Source organism: Neltuma alba, unplaced genomic scaffold, assembly GCF_004799145.2.
Source record: "Neltuma alba isolate B1F8T4 unplaced genomic scaffold, ASM479914v2 tig00010313_pilon, whole genome shotgun sequence".
NCBI lineage: Eukaryota > Viridiplantae > Streptophyta > Magnoliopsida > Fabales > Fabaceae > Neltuma > Neltuma alba.
In genome coordinates, this window is record NW_021635226.1 from 115032 (window position 1) to 127912 (window position 12881).

The following is a 12881-nucleotide window of genomic DNA, read 5'->3' on the forward strand; positions in this document are numbered from 1 at the left end:
TATAAATATGGACTTAAACCTTCTCAGTTTATACAGTTAATTCATAGAAATTTACTTTTTATTTAGTTAAATAGTATATTTTTAGATTCTTTACGCCAACCTTGAGCAATCACATCTCCAATTCCCATATTTGAGCCCTTGAAACTTCATCAGAGTCTTTCACTTGCTTGTCTTGTGGTTCCAAAAAATTTTTACCTTACAGCTTGGTCCCTAAAAATCTTCTTATCCTTTCAGGAAACTTTTGAAACTCTTTCCGAAAGGGTTCTAATAGCTTGCCTATTTCAACCTAATTCTAGTATTGCTAGGCCCAAAATCTGGGATGTTATAGAAAGTAGTAGAATGGCATATAGAGCAGGAGGTAATTATGAGGAAACTGTCAACTAAGGGTTTCCAAGCTAGCTGCTCCGTCAATGGGATCAAATAGAAGAAGATCTTTTTACTCCCCCAGGGTGCTATCTGATGGGGGAGGAACTAGAGCATGGTTGTTCTTTTATAGCATCTAACAAAGCAATAGTTATGGATCTTCAAGATGATGTAGGGAGTTGTCTGTTGCCTCGACCATATAGTAATGAAGTTGGACCCAGCATGGCGTTGTACTGGTACTATTAGAGCTCCCTACATACGAGGAACTAGTAGAAGGAATTCAAGTTTTAGGCCAGGCATATCAAGCAGAATGAGAATCAAGTAGCCGCGATCTACCTAGAGTTTCTGTACCAGTTTAGGATTCTATATTATGCAGTCTCAGGGAGGACTGTACACTGGACAATGTGACGTTGATTAATGAACTACTTGAAGTACTTCTTTATACGGATATGTGGTGTCATGGATTCTGTCACTTCTGTTACAGGATACTAGTTACTTTTGAGTAGATAATTGATGCAGTAGAAATTTTTGTTTCAATGAACTTTTTGTAGATGACTGCTAGTTATAAGTTAAACTCTTGAGTAGAATGTTAAGTGGATTCTTGTTATGTATATCTGACTTCTACTGCTTATTGTATAGAAGTAGAAATAAAATGAGTTAATCTATATATATAATGGCTCTGTTTCTTTTGTAGTTTAACGATACAAAATGGTTAGGACCAGGAGAAATTTTAGAACACGGAAACAGCCTGAGAAACCTCAGAGGCCTGTTGTATACCTGATCCAAGTAATAATGAATCATTTAGAGGAACAACAACATATAATGAAAGAGATTCTAGCTAATCAAGCTCGATAAGAATAAGAACGGGATGCTGTGATAGCACCTACAGTACAAAACCTGCGACAACCTAAGTAAAGAATGGCTGGAGTGCCTTAACAATAAGTCTAACCTCAAGGTTTGCAAGTTGATTAGGCGAGACTAGCGGTGAAGCAGGATATCCAGTATTAGATCAGTCAGTTTTATAAGCATAACCTGCTTGCCTTTAAGAGGATATTCGATATGCAAGTAGCCAAGGATTGGATTATCCAGCTAGAGAAGATATTCAACATGATGGACTGTCCATTGGAAACGAAGGCACAAATGGCCATACACAAACTGGAGAAGAAAGTTGATCAGTCGTGGAAGAATACCAAGTTAGTGTTGCAAGCTAATAATACCCCTGTTACATGGGAGATATTTAAGGAACAGTTTTTTCAAAAATACTTTCCATGATCGGTAAGGAATGTATGGAACCATAATTCCTTACCTTCAGATAAGGAGAAAAAGAGCTATTTGATAAGTACTTAGCCAAGAACATCAATTTGTCCTATTATTCCACTTATCTGTAATACTGTAATGACGAGTGATGGTTCACTAAGAAGATGATTAGGGGATTGAGACCTTCACTGAGAGAAAGAGTAGCCCCTCGATAGATTAAAGTGTTTAATAGGGCAGTGTAAGCCTGTTGAATTACTAAAAGTAGTCAAAACCATTAGGATATAGCTAGGGTAACCCCGAGTACTGATAGATCACCGGCTAGAGCTCCACAAGAAGGGATTTCTAGTGGTAGCTGGAAGAGGAAGATGCCTTATTTCGGTAAAAGGCCTTAGAGTGGAGGTAACTAGGGAGGCTTTGATATAACTAGGAAGGCCAAAGTTTGTGAACAATAGGAAGGATCATGGAGATTAGTTGTGCTTGATGGGTCATAATGTGTGCTATTGATACAGTAGAGTTGGATATTTTGGTAGGGAGTATTTGTAGACTAGAAATGGTTCGAGACTACTGACGTAAGGTGTAAGTCGCCTGAGATAATGCAAGGTATGATTAGTATTAACATCTATCCTATATATGTGATGTTCGACTTGGGTACAAGCCATTCATTTATATCATATACCTATGCTGGGCATTTACATCTCGCTGTAGATACTTTTCATATGATTTGACTGTTTCTACCCCCACTGGCACTAGAGTTATAACCTCTAGTGTATATTTGACCAGTTAGCTAGCACAACCATATTTTCCAAGATTGATATGATATCTAGATACCACCAACTTAGAGTCAAGGTAGAAGATGTTTTAAAGACCGCCTTTAGGAATTGGTATAGATACTATGAATTTCTAGTGATGCCCTTTAGTTTCTCCAGTGCACCTACTATTTTCATGGATTATATGAACTAGATTTTGTGACCATATTTGGATCAATTTGTTGTACTCTTTGTCAATGATATCTTGGTGTACTCTAGAATGCCTAAAGAACACAAGCAACATCTAAAAATTGTTCTAATTACCCTAAAAGAGAATTAATTGTTCACTAAATTCAGTAAATGTGAGTTTTGGCTGAATGAAGTAAGATTTTTAGGTCGCGTAATTTCACAAGATAGAGTAACCATCGATCCCTGTAAAATAAAAGTATTGTTGCAATGTGTCACACCTTACTTTTGTACGTTATTTTATGTCAATTGAAACTATTTAGAATCACTTATCATGGTCTTAGGTTGGAAAAATTCAAACCTTAAATTTCTTGAAATTCGGGTTACTATCCATTATAACTCTTACAAAGGCCAAAATTTGAAAATTCATAACTAATTCTAAAAAAATTGAAATGAGATGGTTCCAAGTTTTATGGGAAGCTCCTGACATGATCTTTAAAAGAAAAATACTCATTGGTATCTAGAACTCTTGCATCAATCCCATATTTCGTTTAAAATGACACTGCTCATTTGGTCATTTTTCAATTTTTCAGCATTTATGCCCAAGTTTGGAAGGGTATAACTTTCTGTACAAAACTCAAAATTTGATGAAATACCACTTATTTTAAAACTAAAAATATGATCTATAAGCTTGCCAAGTTTTAACTAAAGACTCATCCAATTGGATAAAATTTTATTGGTCAAACTTGACCCTTAAAAAGTCAACTTTTATCCCTTTTATATGTAATTCTTGCCTTTTTCTCCTCTTTTCACTCCATGTAACCTTTCTAATCATACAACACATATAAAGCATCCTTAATCATTAGTATGACATTCCAATAGAATTGCAATAATACATAATGATTCATAATATTACAAAACTTGTGCATGAAATTCAACATAATTACATCTAACTTTCACACTATTCTTCCTTGAGATGGCATCCCCTCCTTGCCTCTATCTACACCACTTATTTGCCCTATTTTTAATGTTTAAACATAAAGGGGAATGAGATTTCATAGAAATATCAGTAACAATGAATCATAATTATCATGTTAATCATGCTTCACAAAATGTGACATGTCACAATGCATAATGATCATTTCCAATTCCATGAACAGCACATTATTCCATTGAGGAAATTAGTACATAACCACATTTCATATCAATATGCATTTGGCCAAAGCATGTCAAACATCAAAGAACATTCCATACGATAGTGTAAATCAATCATTTCATAGCATCACAAGCAAGCAACATATACACATTAAGTAAGTAAGAAAAACAATCAAATTAGATTCAATGCTACCTCTTACACTTGAACCAATTTGGTTTCTTGAGGTTTTAATGTTGTTCTTGGTTCTTCTCTACAAGACCTATCAATTCAAGTATAATCACAAGCCACATTAACAACTATTGAAGTTTGAATACAAATATTTAACCTTAAACCTTCTTAAATCTCCCTTTTCTTTGATTTTTGACATAATTATTTCTCCTTTGATTCTATCAATCTCTTAGCTCATTCCTACATAATTTTTTTTATGTAGAATCCAAATATCAAATCAAATTTTACAAAATCACACTCCCTCCCTTTCAATTTGATTTAGCCGAATAGGGGCTAGTATGTTCCAAAATTTTTATTTTTGATTCCAATGATTCCAACCATTTTTTCTTAGTGTTTCTCTATACAAAAACACCTTTTGAATTCATTGGAATCATCAAAACATATCAAAACAAACCCTACCTCATGAATTCATATTGACTGAATAGTATGCTATAAAACCCTAACTTTGATTTCTTCCAAAAATTCAATCCAAACATCATTTAAACATGATAATTATAACTCATTTTCAAATTTTTTATCCTTCGCTAAACTATGCTTTATTTGGCCAAAAATAACAGCACCATAGCCCTTCAATTTTTAGTCTAAAATAAGCTTTAAACTCAACCAAAACAAAGCTCAACCGTACCTTAATTGATCCTTGATCAAAGCTTGGTGCTTTTCCTTCAAACTACATGGTTGAACACTCTTCTTCCAAGTCAAGAATTCAATTTCACAGCACCTCCCCAATCCTTTTTTGTTTTGGCTTAAAATATTCAAATGGAGGGGGTATCTATAGAGCAAAAATTTTGATTTCCTCCCCTCATGAATAGCCTAAACTTGGCTAGCAAAAATGGCCATGTGGCTGCCATCAAACCCTCTAAATTTTTTACATAATGCCATGTGTAAAATTCCAAGAGTATTCTACTGATTTTATGTGAAAATTAGGATTAATTGGACTTAAATAATTAGGTCATGTTTGCATGAATTTTTGGGCCTTCTCTAGCCCAATGTGGGGCCCACTTTTGATCTGGAATGGTCCAAAAAGGGTGGCCCACCATTTAGATATTAATTCCAAATAATATTAAAGTTTATCGGTTACTATTTTCTTGTAACTTTTCATAATTTTTCTAGGCCTCCAAAATCACATTTCTTTCCATGAAAAAACCTATTTTAATATAATAATGAAATCTGGAAATTTCTAGAAATTTTCTCTACCTCTAACTATTTATTTTGAATTTTCTCTAGATAGGGTTTTATTGGTATGACTTTTGGAAATAAATTTTCTAAAATTAATTCCTGTACTTTCAGTGCCTGAAATCAATTTTATAAATTCCAAAAAATATTTAGATAATTATTTCATATTTTTCCAAAAATTATTGAGGACTGTAAATAATTATTATAATTATTTTCACTCAATTCCCCCTATTTTTCCCGAAAAACCTCCGTTTTAGGAAATTTGATAATAAGCTATTTTCATATTATTTTCACCTTTTAGGGCCTCAATTGAGGTTCCAAACCTCTAATTTAAACTTTTACCATTTTTTTGAGAATTTTCTTAAATTTTTTCCAAAATTTTCCATTTTGCCCTTACTAGACCAATGATTTCAAAAATATTGGTTTAGACCCTATTTGGATTTTATGTCATGTTTGGCTTTGTCAGCCAATCTACCTTTTGTATTGGCCATTGACTTAATTTTTTATATCGATTATCAGGGTTAATTTTTACAGGATGTGACATTTTCTCCTTTTTTAAAATAAATTTCATCCTCAAAATTTAAGTATACCCTAGATGAAAAGCTCCAAGTAATTGCTCTTTATGTCATCTTCCTTTTCCTACGTTGCTTCCTCTTGTGTCAAATCCTTCCAAATCACCTTTGACTATTGAAATGGTGTTACTTCGCAACTGCTTAATTTGTTGATCCTTGATCTTTATCGACTTTGTTCCAAACATCAAGTTGTCTTGCAGCGTGATATCCTCATATTCTAAAATATGATAGGGATCTCTGGCTGGTACTTCTTTAGTTAAGAAACATGGAAGACACCTAATTATCTGGTCAGGATTAGGGGGTAGGGCCAATTCATAAGCTACCGGCTTCACTTTTAACAAAATTTGGAAGGGTATTCATCATTAACTATTTTGCCTTTGGGATTTGACCCATTCTTGTGGTTAGTATCTCTGACCACAACCTCTAACAGCTTTCTTCTTATATTTGCATAGCTTCTGCGTCTACTTTATGCGGCTGACAATCCTTGTCAATCATCTTTATTTATCCTCATACTTGGTTTATCATCTTTAGTCTATAAACTCTTCTTATACTTAGTTTAGTCCATCACAGTAGTGATCGGCACTTCTTGTCATATAAGGCTTCACGTCAAGCCATCTATATGGTGGAATGGTAACTATTATCATAGGAAATGTTTGCCTTAAACAAGTGTGCTAGCATATTCAGCCATCATTCTCTTTACCTTACTGGTCTAAGTTCCTTCTTTTACCTTTTCATTTCACAATTGTTAGGATTATAGTTTTGATGATAACAAAGTTAGATTATTTGAGTTAAGTATGTTGATCGATCAAATGTTTATCGCCAAGGTTATAGATAATTGTTCAAGTATAAATCAGTTTTATAGTAAGTGTTTTGATCGAAGAGCTATCCGATAAGTTGTTGATCGATAAAATGATCGATTATCGCTAACATAAAAATCACTTAAGGTTACAGTTAATTATCGATCACTTGATCGATAACATCAGATAAACAAACAGGTAACAGTTAAAGAGAACCAAATCTGAAGTGTATTTATTGATCACATGATCGATAAATCAGTTATCAATAACGACTTCGATAAGAGGTAACACACTCTATTCGTTCTGCACATTTATTCTGTTATCATTTATAGATCATATGTTCGATCACTTGTTTATCGATCACATGATCGATCATTATGCTCTAACTCTAAATGCAGGTAATCATCTTAACTGCTGGATCGATAACCTTGTCGATCAGAAAATTATCGATCACATGATCGATAATCAATGTCTTTATCTACTCATATTTGGTTTTTCTGCAATCACATTATCGATAACATTATCAATAATTTAACTTGTTTGCATATTATCTTTTCACATAACATGATCGATAAAGAGTCTAAGGATTGCTATATTCGCATTAACTTATGTTGAACCATTTTTCGATCACCTAATCGATCATTGACTTTTCAATAATATGATTGATCATTCGATTTCTTGAAACTTATGTTTTCACAAAACGTGATCGATAATAAGTTTCTTCACCTTACAGGATTAAATTTCTTTTCTCACTTTCTCGATCACTTGTTCTAATATTCATTGATCGATCACCTGTTCGATCATTCCAGATAGTATGTGTCTTTCAATGAATATATTCTTACTCATGGTTTATCAATAACCTTATCCATCACCCATTTATCGATAAGTTGTTCGATCATCAATGACTAAAGTTTCATTTCAATAACATTTGAATTATCGATAATCTGTTCGATCAACAAGTGTTCGATCACTTGTTCGATCATGAAACGATTTCTGTTTACTATGATAATTCTTAAAGTCAATGATCTAACACTTGATCGATAATTTTGTTGAACTAATTCGAGAAGCTTTCATTCAGTTTATCGATAACCTGATCAATCAACAAGTAATCGATCACCACTTCGATCAACATACCCAGAACGTCTTTCTGCTCTTTTTACAGACAAATCATTTCGTCCAAGATCATTGAATGTTAAATTCATTTTTCTTCTTGTTCTTAATTAAAACCTACACCACAAGACTCCTTGTTGCTTAAAGTTTTAAAAATATGCAGATTACCAAGAAAGAATACAATGACTCTTCAACGGGATTACGTAAACTGCAATCTACAGTGTCAGAAGCTCAGACGCATTAATGGCGGAACCGTTGAAACCGGTGAAACACGCAAACTGAGTCACAACGGCTAGAAGCTCTTCCGTCTAACGGCTAATTAACGACCTCAACTATAAAAGGCGCGAAGAAGCATTAATGAAGGGATTGAATACCGGAACTACCACTTGTGATTATTAAGTCTAGCATTCAATACTCTGTTTTCCGTAATACTACTGAGCGTCAGTGTTCATCATTAATTTCACTCTGTAAGAGAGTCGATATCTACTCTTTATTAAATACTATTGAGTGATACTCAAGAGTGTGAACTCTTGAGAGGGCTTGTATCCTTACGGGAGTAAGGGGGAGTGATTGAGCGATTCAATTACTGTACCGAGGCACCAAGAGCCCTGTCGATCTTGGAAGATAGTGAAATACTCAGAGGTGTTCTGAGGACTGGACGTAGGTCAAGTGGTTAAGACCGAACCAGTATAAATCTTGTATCTTCCCTCTGCGGTGAAATCTCTCCTGACTCTGACTCTCTGTTTTTCAATACTGTCTCGTTTTAATTGTAAATTTTTGTAACTCACCCAATTCACCCCCCTCTTGGGTGAGATTGATTCTAACAACAATTAGCTTGCTTGAATACACACTATTTAGAACTTATAACTCTTGGACCAATCAACAACAATGGTATCTGTGAAAAAGTCAAGGGTACTCTTTTGGTACTAGTTAACCACTAGAGGGGGCTTTTATATCCTAAACTCATCCCTGATCATCTCATTATTATGCCTTAAGAGGAATCACCCTCACGGCTTAACGTGTCATCTTATTCCCGTGTCTTGAGAGGCATCACCCTCTTAACTTAGCATGTTATCCCATTCTCATACCTCGAGAGGCATCATTCTCTTGGCTTAGCATTTTCCCTTTAGGCTTAGTCTACTATGACCTTGGGAATCACGATACTCCATTATAAGCCTCTTCAAGATCCACTATGACCCTAGAATATCATCATCATTGATTTGTCATGTTAAGATCTTTAGAAGATCTTAGACCATGAGACTGAGTAATAAAATAAGTCACCTCCACTCTGTGGGTAACTTGACTGATTATTCCCTAAGACTGATCACAAACGCCAGTATTGTCTTCTTAGACCTTACTAAATCTTCTGGCCAATTTTGGAATCCGTAGTCTTTTTATATTTCTTTAACCCTTGAGTTTGGCTACTTTAGGTCACTTTCCTTTCATGGTGCCTCTTGAATTTTCAGGTACTAGCTCACCTGTCAAGCTTATCATCATGCCAATACCGATTTGCCTTGCCTTAGGACTTTATAGTCCTTGCTGCCTCTTATCAATTCTAAATAATATCGAGAGATTACTTATATTATCATATTCTTATTGCCCTTCACCATACTATAATACCCTGTTAAATTCGAGGAGTTTCATGTATTTGCGTCACCATATTTTTCCATTACTCTTGACCAATTTCACTCTCCTTAGGGTAAGATCTACTCCGCGACCTACCTCAGCTGCATCGTACTATCCTCATTAGAGGATTTACCCCTCATGGGCACACGTATTGCTCATACTAGCACAATTGGTAGTCACTATTTCCAAAATTACCGATGGAGGATATATTATTATCAACCCCATCGTGGCTATTCATTGTAATTCTTGCCAAGAATGGTTTACTCTCACAAAAGCAATGTAATTTTTGCGACGGAGGATCACATCCACTTTCGAAGAGGTACTTCATAGCTAAGACTTTCCTTATATTCAATTCTATCAGGGTACACTTCTTAATGCCATATTCCTATCAAAGGGAGCCTCTTCACTCAAATTACTTAATCCCATAGGTAGTGGTGTTCATTAATGAGAATTTCATTTCTTGATCTTAACACTTAAATTACTTAATATAATGGTTGCATATTTTTAAATATTTTAGGGGCACGAGAGAGCACTATACAGTCCCTAACATTATCAAATATTTTAGCATCATCAGGTTTTAGGTATCATCAAGAATTTCTTCATCCTTTATTACACATCAATTCCCAGTGCAACCTTTAACTATTACATTTTCATCTATCTTTATCCAATTCTATCCTCAAGAGGGATCTTGCCTAACATAAGTTTTCTAACTTCTTTACTTTCTGATCGATCATTCCCATGGTCAGATATTGATTATCATATGTTAATTGTATTAGCAATGATATAATCACCTTGCTGTGTCATATCTAATCAAGCATCAAGCTCATTATTAGTTCTTCACTCAACATTATCTAATTCCTATCCCTCTTGGTTTACTATCCCTTAGGAATTTTGACCACTACTCAAAGATTTAACAAATCTCAAACATTTTGTCCTATTACCTTGCCTCTTTTGAGGTTACATCAATTACTCGAGGTTTAAATTGTCACTCTGCTTCTCTGGGTATAGACTCTTACTTCTATTGGGCCTACTACATTCTCAACCATTTTATTGTTGTCATACAATAAAGAGCCTTTAAATTAGACCCATCTTGTCATCATTCAATTGCTATTCTACTTTCTTTTTTTAGTGGAAGTTCATCAACCACTTTTGGGAATTTCTTCAAGCATTCCCCTATTATCAGTGTTTCTCCTACCTCCACTTCTATCTCTGCCTATACCAAAGAGTTATCATGTACCCTTAGTAGTCTTGCCTCAAACATTTCTCTGTCTGGGCCTCACTAGTAGAATTTAATCCCACCTCTAGGCAAGAGACAAGTGCCTTGGGAGGGAAGGTTTAAGTTTTAAATTTTTGCAGTCAACGAGAACACTATTAAATGAAAATCAACTCAGGCTAGTTTTCAAATCAACATCACGAGATGATATACATATCAGATCAAGGATAGTTTAGTAAGATGCATATGGGACAACATAATTTAAACACACACTAGAGGTTACTACTCTATTGCCAGTAGCAGTGAAAATGTATAAATCATATGGTAATGTATCACTGTAAGGCCCAATTGCCTATTATAATCATACAATATAAAGAAATGGTTGGTGCTCGAATCAAACATTGCACCTCGTGCACTTATTCATACAGATCATATCTCGAGTCATCTCAGGCGACTTGCGGGCTTCTTCCTATGTCATGGCAATACTCCCTTGCAAAGTATCTGGGTTTTTCCATAATGAAAGCATAAGTTTTAATTTGTTGTGCATGGCTGGTCTCCTTGATTTCTCCTACAATTTCCATAAATCTAGGCCTGTCTTAAAATGTCTAGTTCTCCTTGACACATACCCCTTATAGGCTATTACCAAGATTGAAATTTTCTTCCTATTGCTATAGGAAGCTTCCTCAGTCATCATTCTTGCCTGAGGTTTATCGACCCTCGACATTATTCTAGTACGGCCATGATGATTCTAACCACTCTCAGTGATTCAGCAGCTTTTACCATTTTATTGAAATTTTCAATTTGCCTCGGGGCTACCTTTTTCTCTTAGTTCTGGTCTTAGGCCCCTAATCATTTTCTCAATGAATCACCGTTCATCATTCATATGTTGTAGATAGGTGGGGTACCGAGATAACTTAATGTATCTCACAAAACATTCATCAAAAGGTTTCTCTTCTATCTGTTTTGTAGTAAGGAATTCAGTTTCCTTCTCATCCTGTATGGATCTTGGGAAATACTTCTGGAAGAATAGATCCTTGAATAATTCCCAGGGTTTCATCAACTTAGATGACTATCTCCGTGTTCTTCCACCACCTATCAACTTCTCCTTCTACTTACAGATTACCATTTATACTTTGGTTTCAGATGAGCAATTCATTACTCTAGAGATTTTCTCTAGCCAAACAATCCAGTCCTCGACTATTCGCACATTTGGCATGCCTTCAAACGCTTATGGATTAGGCTTGCAAAAGTGCATAATCCCCTATTACAAATTATCCAGTTCCCTTGTAGGCCTTACCTACTCTACTATCGATTCTTAGAGTTGGGCTATCCTAGTTGCTCTTTGCCTGGGTTGTTGCAACTGTGCTATGGCTGCTATTAATGCTGCTGTCATTGCAAAATCCCTTCCCTGCTCCCAACGACCTTGGGTTACTCGTAACTCTTGCATCGTTTGCTATTGTTCCTTTAATCAGTTCATTATTATTTGGATTGGATCAATAGGGGGTCTGCTTTATTCTTTCCCTTCTTGTGCATCACGTCTTGCCCTCACTATATTTGCTATCTCTTCTTAACTATTAGAGGAACAATATCATAATATAACCTTTAACTTTCATATATGTACAAAACAGTAGCGTAGTTCCATTAGTCATAGCTAGTCATGCTAAAAGTTACATAGTTAGTACAACTATCTAGGAACATTCTAGGAAAAAAAAAGTAGAAGTAACAAAGTCTTTCCTCATAACATAGCAAACCAAACAAATAATATAATTCCAAGTAACACATAGCAACACAATGCTATACAGCACCACATAGTGCACTACTATCATAGCATTCATCAAACAACAGTCAAAACCTTTAATCCATAACAACTTAACAAATGATCAGAGCAACATATATTTGCCAAAACCTAGTTCTAATACCAAAAATATTACACCTTACTTTTATACCTTATTTTATGTCAATTAGAACAATTTGGAATCACTTATCATGGCTTGGGTTGGAAAAATTCAAACCTTAAATTTCTTGAAATTCAGGTTACTATTCATTATAACCCTTACAAAGGCCAAATTTTGAAAATTCATAACTAATTTTAAAAAAATTAAAATGAGATGGTTCTAAATTCTATGAAAAGATCCTAACATGCTCTTTAAAGAAAAAAATACTCCTTGGTATCCAAAACTCTTGCATCAATCTCAGATTTCGTTTAAAGAGGAACTGTTCATTTGGTCATTTTTAAATTTTATGTACAAAACTCTAAATTTATTGAAATATCACTTGTTTCAAAAGCTAAAAATATGATCTATAAGCCCGCTAAGTTTCAGCTCAAGACTAATCCAATTGCATAAAATTTTATTGGTCAAACTTGACCCTTAAAAAGTCAACTTTTATCCCCTTTATATGCGATTCTTGCCTTTTTCTCCTCTTTTCACTCCATATAACCTTTCTAATCATACA